The 9,059-nt window shown below is 36.6% G+C and overlaps 1 pseudogene; it reads left to right on the top strand.

Moving 5' to 3' along the window:
• The first annotated feature begins 2,924 nt into the window (after window positions 1-2,924).
• LOC148200437 (uncharacterized) lies at window positions 2,925-4,505 on the top strand (annotated as a pseudogene).
• Window positions 4,506-9,059: the final 4,554 nt, after the last annotated feature.

Below are 9,059 nucleotides of genomic sequence, written 5' to 3'. Positions count from 1 at the left end.
GAAGATGAAGATGATGATAATGATGCATTTGAAGATGATGAAGATGAGGAAGAAGAGAAAGATACAGAGGACAACTCAGATTGATGAGGAGCTGAGATAGCATTTACTGATGAATGCTATCATGAACTTATGCTTTTGTTGGTTTAAGTGTTCTGAACTTATTTACTTTTGTTTTAGACTAGGGTTGATGTACTCTATTGGAAACCTGGTTTGTTATGATGGTTTGCTATTGACTGTGATTGTGTGATAAGTAATGCTTGATGATGATAATTGATTGATTGATGTTGAGATAGATGTGCACATTAAATGCTTATACAGGTGATTCACTAGCTTTGTGAACAAATGCAGGATATTATGATTGTGATTGTGAGATTAAGCAGGATGTGTATGTCAAATTTGAATGAGCCTATTTGTGAGGTTTTGAGCTCCAGAGATTTTTATTGATTGAATGATATTACTTTGAAAGCATGAATGATTTTGCCCAGGTTTTCTATGATTGAATCAATTGCTTATTTTGCATTATATGATCAAGGACGTTTGTTGGAACCCTTTTTATTGGCCAAATTCATGAAGTTAGCCCACTAAAAGAGAACACTTTGTGTTCTATCCTTTGAACCCTTATCCTTGAACATAAATTGAAAACCCGTGTTGAAAAGCTTTACCTTGAGTTAAGTAGAAAATCTTTTGTGGTATTGTTAAATGTTCAAGTTTGGGGTTGTTGGGAAAGCATGAAAAAGAAAAAGGAAAAGCATTGAGCTAAAAGTTAAGAATAAGAATGTGAAAAGAAAAGAAAAAGAGAAAGAAAAGAAAAGAAAAAGCAAAGCTCAATGTAAAGGAAGTTGGGAAAAATAAGAATAATTGTGTTGTTATGATTCTCTTAACTCAAGGATTTTGTGATCCAGAAAAACCAATTTTCTTGTTAGCCCAGCCACGTTATAAGCCATTGAAAAGTCCTTGTGATAATGCATGCTTGTAAATGTTTTGATTGTGGTTAAATGAAAGGCAAAGTTGATTCATGTGACATTGTGGTAGTGGAGTGAATGAGTGATTATCTCTTATACACTTGTGTGTGAGTGAAACACTTTACCTGGTGAGGAAGTATCCCATGAGCACATGAACATCCATGCTTAATTGATTGATCATTCATGAAAAATAGCATTTGTTTGATATTAACTGACTTTGTGAACACTAAAGCATGTGCACATCTTGATTGAAATCTTGGTCAAAAGTTTGATTGAAGTCTTTGCTTATCTTGAAAAGAAATTTTTGAATGAGTGAACCATCATATGAATTGGTAGAAGATTGAGTTACATCTTGTTTGCTTGAGGACAAGCAAAGTTCTAAGTTTGGGGTTGTGATAACAGTTGAAAAACTGTTATTTTCATGCTTGAAATTGATACTAAAAGCAACCTTTAACACTTAGAAACTAGCTTGAAATCATGCTTTTATTCATATTTTCAGAAATAAGAGAGCTGGACAGGTTTATGCTTGATTTCAGTGTTTTTGTGCAGGTTTTAAGGTGAATTTGGTGAAAGAAGTGAAGGAGAGAGATGAAATCAGAAAAGACATCAAAAAGTGCGAAAGGAGAAGTCGCAACTGCCGCTCAGCGGCAGTTTACCGCTGAGCGGCACTCAGAAGCTCACGGGGGATCCGCTGAGGGGCAAACTGGCCTCTGAGGGGAAGAAACCAACTCACGTACTTACCGCTGAGCGGTACTTTACCGCTGAGCGACACACTTATGGGCTTGGGCCTAAATTTTCTGTAATTTTAGAATAGTATATAAGCTTTAGGACGTCTTAGGGTTTGTATCTCATATATGGAATTAGTGTTTAAACATCTTATTTGAGATACATGCTTTCTTTCATCATTAGTTAGGGTTTTTCCTCTTTGCTCAATGCTTGCTTTGTTTAACTCATTCAATGCATGATTATTGATTTTGTCGATACAGGAACGTACGGGGAAGTCTAGATCCGGGGAATTTCTCCCAATAGTATATTGGTTGCCGTTAAGCTCCTGCACTAAAAGAACTAATTATTAGGAATGCTAGGAATCGTATGACCTCGTAATTAGGGATAGGCCTTCTTGCAAGGTAATTTAGAGAGTGGCATTAACAATGATGAAAAGAATGTTGAATTCCTAAAGTATATGAGAGTGGATAAGATGAAATTGATAACCCCAACAACATACTCATCCATATATTCCATTGAAGTGTTATATTTTGTTTTAGCCATTGATCAAATTCATGCATACATGTTTATTTTCTGTTTTGCATATTAAACTCCACTTATTTCGTTATTAAGTCTTAAATAATCAACGAATCACATAACTAAACTAGGCCGTGAGTCCTTTGGGAGAACGATACTTGGTCTTATCGAGTTTATTACTTGAAACGATTCGGTCACACTTGCCGATTGTTCAACAAGTTTGTGGTGCCGTTTTTCGGTGTTCATAAATTTGTCATCAGGCGTTGAGGTCTTCGATTCATATTCAGAAGAAAACTTTCGTTTGCGTGCAATGTTGTTTTGCACCATAAATGATTTCCCAGCATATGGAAACTTGAGTGGTTACAGTGTTAAAGGTCATTTTGAATGTCCGATTTCTGAAGAAAATACTAGTTATCTTCAACTTAAGCATGGGTAGAAAACTGTATACACAAGACACCGAAGATTCCTTCCTCGAAATCACCCTTATTGTAGATTGAAAAAAGTGTTTAATGGAAGTCCTGAGGATGATGAAGTGTGCAGACCACGTAATGGGGAAGAAGTATAGGATCAGGTGAGGAACATTGATGATGTCTTCGGAAAACATAAAAAGAAGACCGTTGAGAAAAACATTTGGAAAAGGCGATAAATATTCTTTAATCTTCCATATTGGTGTAAACTTGATGTGCGACATTGCATAGACGTGACGCATGTTAAAAAAATGTATGTAATAGTGTTGTTGGGACTTTACTAAACGTTAAAGGAAATACAAAAGATGGAGTGAAAGCACGACAAGACTTGGTTGAGATGGGAATCCATTATGAGTTACATCCGCAATCCATAGGAAGACGCACCTATCTTCCTCCAGCTTGTCACACTCTTTCAAAAACAAAAAAACAAATTTTTTGTCAATGTTTACATAGTGTGAAGGTTCCACAAGGTTATTCGTCGAATATTAGTAGCCTTGTTTCTATGAAAGATTTGAAGTTGGTTGGTTTAAAGTCTCACGATTGTCATGTCTTAATGCAACAACTTTTAACTTTTAACAGTAACTATTCGAGCCATATTACCTACCTCTGTTAGAGGTATTCTCACACATTTGAGTTTGTTTTTCAATGCCATTTGCAAGAAAGTTGTTGATCCTCGACAGTTAGAAGATTTGCAAAATGAGGCCATCAGACTATTGTTCCAATTGGAAATGTATTTCCCGCCCTCATTTTTTGATATCATGGTTCATTTGATTGTCCATCTAGTGAGAGAGATTTGAATATGTGGGCCGGTTTTCTTGAGGTGGATGTACCCGGTTGAAAGATACATGAAGATCTTAAAGGGATATGTTAAGAATATTTTGAGACCGGAAGCTTCGATTATAGAGCGCTACATTGCAGAGGAAGCCATTGAATTCTGCTCAAGTTATATGCCAAGTTGTGACCCAATAGGAATTCCAAAGAAAAGACATGAAAACAGACGTGAAGGAAAGGGAGTTCGAGGAGTAAGGATTGAAAGTGTTAGTGGAAAAGAAGTTAATCAAGCACATTTGTACATTTTAAACAACATAGAGGGTGTTATTCCTTACATTTCACAACACATTGATGAAATTAAGTCAGCACATCCACGTATGAGTGAAAAGTGGACACTTAATGAACATAACAAATCCTTTTTAGCTTAGTTTAAGAAAAAGATTTATGCGACTCCGAATGTTTCTAAAAATCTATTGAGACTAGCTCGTGGACCTAACACTGATGTGATCACTTTCGGCGGCTATTACACAAACAATTACTTGTTCTATTCAAAGGAGGAAGACGATAAAGGTAGAGTTCAAAGTAGTGGAGTTACCCTACAAGCTGAGGCTGTACACTTTTACAGTTCCAAGGATAAGAATCCAATTACAGCATCAATCAGTTATTTAGGAATAATACAAGAAATTTGGGAAATTGATTATGTCACATGAGAGTTCCAGTTTTCAAGTGTAAATGGGTTGACAATAATTTTGGTGTGGTGACAGAAGACCTCGGATTCACTTTGGTGGATCTTAACAAAATGAGTTACACGGATGAACCATTTATTATGGCTAGTCAAGCAAGACAAATATTCTATGTCACTGACCTAGTGAATCATAAACGGTCAGTGGTATTGGAAGGCAGAGCCATGCACCCAACTGATAATGAAGACTCTCTAGATATACTTGAGACAAGCTCCTTCTCATCAAGAACCATTGAAAATAAGGTTGATGATGTACCCGATGAAATACATGCAACTCGATGTGATCACAACGAAGGCATACGGGATAAATACGTGTCTTAACATTGTTTTAAATATTTGTACAATTTATTTATTTTATCTATTCTAACTATAATTTACTAACACTTTGTAAACAAGTATGACGAGCTCTGGATCAGGTCCGACGGGAGGAGGGGGTAGATCTGTGACTCGGATGCCTGATGTCACATCCCGTTGGGTTAATGAGAAACCAGTGACGGTGGAGTTTGATCCCCGAACATTTGTGACTATTGGGGCACATGCAGCATCGTTCAGGAGTTACTTGGGCGTGATGGCAAAATATCATGTCCTCATTGTCGCTACCTGTTGGGATAATGTCCCACAGGTTGACAAAACTCTACTATGGCAGGATATTTTGGTATGTTTAAGATGTTTTACTTCCATCATTGACTTATTTTTGTTGATCATGCTTTAACATTAATTTTGTTTTTAACAGGAAAATTGGGATATCCCTAATGATGAGAGGATAAGGAAGAAGATTTTATCCCACATTGCAGTCCGGTGGAGGGACTTCAAGACGAGAATGACACGTCAATACGTCTTTGGCTCTAAACAAAATGACATTCCTTGTACAAAATATAAAATAACTGAGGAAGAGTGGGTGCAGTTTAAAGAATCTAGACTTACTCCTGAGTGGCAGGTATGTTTTTTAATATTTTTCTCTAGTCACACAAGATGTTAACTTGTGATTTATGCTTAATGATTTTCATTTTTTCATAGGTGAAAAGGATAGTCGCCCAGTAGAGGTAGAAGCTTAATGATACATCACACGTACTGTCACGTGGTGGTTATGCGTTATTAGAGAAAAAAATGAGAAAACGTCGCGTTGAGGAGTTAGGTCTTGAGTCACCTGATCTAGCACCTCCACTAGCCAGACATGAATTGTGGAAGGCTGCACGGACAAAGTCCAATGGCCAGTTTACATCCCAGTCTGCTCAGGAGATATCCCAGAGAATTGTAAGTGGAAACTTTTAACTGATTACCATAGTTCATAAAAAAATTATGTAACAAACTTTTTAATGTGTCTAACTTCATTATGATATGCAGGATGACTTGGTTGACCAACAGAGTCAAGGCACATTTGTGACACAAGGTAGGGAGGACCTCCTAGTAGCAGCCACAGGTCGGCTAGGCCGTCCAGGTCGTGTGCATGTTGTTGGAGGAGCTATTGGATTGAGGGACTACTTTGGCCCTAAACCAAGAAGCACGGAAGCCGTGACTCAGGAAATCGTTAGTAGCATCAGGCAACAGGTGCAAGTCGAATTAAAGGAAAGCATGGGTGAACGCTTCAGAATGCTCGAAGAAAAACTTGCGATGATCACCCAACAACAACAACAACAACAGCAATAACCACAACAACAACACGAACAACAAGAGCAACAACAACAGTCACAATAGGAGGACGCCCCTACAGATGATCCTACTACACCTCGTGTGAGCACCAAAGGCTCATGCTCTACTGCAGATCGCACTGATTACAATATTCAGTATGATTTTTTGGTTTATGAGGATCCTCTACACGTAGTGGCCGTAGGACGACAGATTGTAGGAGGCCAGACTATTCATGGTGCTCCTTTATTACCCACTCATGCACGGGTAATGATTGATGATCCAAGAGACCCCGATGCTCAAGTGCTAGTGCCTACATCTGAAATCCAATTCGTGGGGGAGGCCTTAGGCACATTTATAGCTTGGCCTAAGGCTATGATCATGTCATATTTTGGCCCACCCGCGGTATTATATTCTTCTTTTTATTATCTTAAATCTTCAAGTTATAATTAAACGATTCCTAACTTTTGTAAATGTGAGTTGCAGGTCTACCGTCCTGAAACAACCAATTGCTCAACCTATGAATGAGGCTCGTGAGGAAGCAGAAGACCATGATGTTATATCCATATTGACCTCCAGATTTAATAAGTTGAGAAAAGGATCGATAGAGATGGTGTGGGAGCTAAGAACATTTGGCCTCGAGTGCCATGTTCCATTGTATATTAATTTCGATGATGCATATGAGATCATTGGTGGAGAAAAAATGCTCAACATTTCATGCATACAACTATGGTGCATGTAAGTTTTTTATTTGCTATTTTCTAATTTGTATATTAGTATTATTACTTTTTAATAAATATACTTAACTTTATTCTTATAGGTACATGGACACCATCGTAGTTGAATCAGGTCAGGCGTCAGTTTATGGATTTCTTGAACCTCAAACCATTCAACCATCTGAAAACACATTAGATTTCAGAAAATCATATATTCAAACATAGATGATTGAGTCTAACAGAGAGATATATATCGCGCCATACATTGATGCATATGTGTTTCCCAATATTGTTAACTTTTATCAAATTTTAATCAATAAACTAACTCACTAGTTGTTGGTACATGATAGGGGCCATTGGCAACTCATGGTGATCATTCAAAAAAAAGCACAAGTTGTATGGTTTTGTTCTCTTCATAGGAAGATTAAAGCGGAGTTAAAGTCCTTGATACAAACATAAGTATTACATTTATTCTTATCAATTCATTAAGATATTAATATATTAACTTATGTTTCTAATGTTTCAAATGTTTCAAATTTGTTTAAAGTTGTGACTAGGACCAGAGGACAACAACTTGAAATTAAATATCCTAAGGTTGGAATTCGTTGATCTTTAACCTTTAAATTTCGTAGTCAAATTTAAACCATTACATTTGACTAAGTTCTTTCACGTGTTTAGTGTAATAAGCAAAATGATTCATGGGCATGTGGCTACTACATCATGTCATGGATAAAGGCAAGCTTCCAAGCAGAAATCAGAGGGGAATGGACTGAGGTAGAAATTTACATTTGAAAATCTTACAAATATCAATAAACTTTTGACATTAAAATGAATATAATAGTAAAGTTTCCTTTATTATGCAGTGGTTCAACACTACCTCTTCATTGTCCACTTCAGTAATAAAGACGATAAGAGAGGATTGGGCAGGATATTTGAATAAACATTTTAAATAGCTATAGCTTTAGGTTTTTCCTTTCATGATAGTAGCATTTGCTTACTTGTGCAACTTTTAAACTGTTAATAGATTATTGTGAATAGATGAATACTGTGAATACATGAATGCAAAACTGGGTTCTTTTAAGTTTTGATGATAGCATTAGCATCTTTTAGTTTTACTATTTAATTAGAATTGATGAATTGATGATAGCATGGTTTAAATTAATTAATTATGTGAATATATATGAATTGGAAAACTGGTTTCTGTATTTCAGGTTTGGTTAAATGAGCTAAACCAAATCAAATCTAAAAACAAAAACACTGAAGGTAACGTCGAAGTATACACCGTTCGACGTTCAAACATCGACAGTAACGTCCAATATCGACAAGTTCGACGTTAACCTTACGTCCATCACCTTATACTTGACGTCAAATATTCCTTTAAATATAAATATTTATTCAAATATTACTCAAAAATTGACGTCCTCTTTGAACTTCGACGTGAACATTACGTCCGTTATCTTCCGTAACGACATTAACTTTACGTCCCTTCCCTCTTACATTAGACGACAAATCTTACTATAAATATAAATATTTATTCAAATATTGAACGTCATTCTCTTTATTAACGGACGTAACCTCACGTCATTGCACAAAATCGACGTTAGGTTTACGTAAATTCTCGATCGACTCAACGTCAAATTGTCCTATTAACGTCGCATAGTGATATTCGACGTAAAATTTACGTCACCCGCTATGATGTCGGTTGCGAATTCGTCGTTAAAAGCCAAAAATAATCGACGTAATACGCTGTTTTTGTACTAGTGACATGACGCAGGTCAGCCTATATTTCATTTGTGATGCTAATATGTGCAAGGCTTTCCGTACCACCCTAAAGGAAGAAACCCTAGAGTGGTGGACCAATTTCCCACCATAATCCATAGATTGCTTTGATACCTTAACCCATGCTTTCACCGCACAGATTGCAACCAGCTGCCTCCATGACCTCACCTCATTCACCCTCTTGAACATCTGTTAGGAGGGTGACAAGTTCCTCCAAGCCTTTATTGATTAATTCAACAAAGTGGTTTTAAACGTGAAAAAATTAGAATCCATAGGTCGTGCTCACTTATATGGTCATGACCTTGAAGCCATGATCGTTCATTGATGACTTATTGATCGAGGTTGTACCCGAATCCAATTAATATGCAATGGAACTATAGTATAATGCGGAGTGATCCCTACGTTGTCTCTTAAGGACCAAATCTGGTTCAGGCAATACGTCAAACACGTAGTTGGGTGGGGGTTTTGAACAGATTTGTGAATGGAAATCAACTAAACAACTAACGCAGATTAAACACATAGAGCTTGGCATTAATTCGATTGAAATTGTTTCCAATCCTTAATTAGAAATAATAACCCGCTCCTCTCAACCCTAATCCAACGCAAATTAACTAACTAAACTAAGGTTAATCCCGTTTATAAAAATGTGAATTAAGCAAACACAATTGAACATGATTAGCCAATTCTGCGCACACAAATTAGGAAACTAAGCATGTACCTAATTTGAAAAGCACATAACAGATTAACATTATGT

The sequence above is a fragment of the Vigna umbellata genome, chromosome 4 (genome assembly GCF_029865625.1).
Source record: "Vigna umbellata cultivar VRB3 chromosome 4, Vumbellata_1.0, whole genome shotgun sequence".
Taxonomy (NCBI): domain Eukaryota; kingdom Viridiplantae; phylum Streptophyta; class Magnoliopsida; order Fabales; family Fabaceae; genus Vigna; species Vigna umbellata.
Note: the sequence above shows the minus strand (reverse complement) of the source record. Positions and strands in the feature narration are given on the sequence as shown.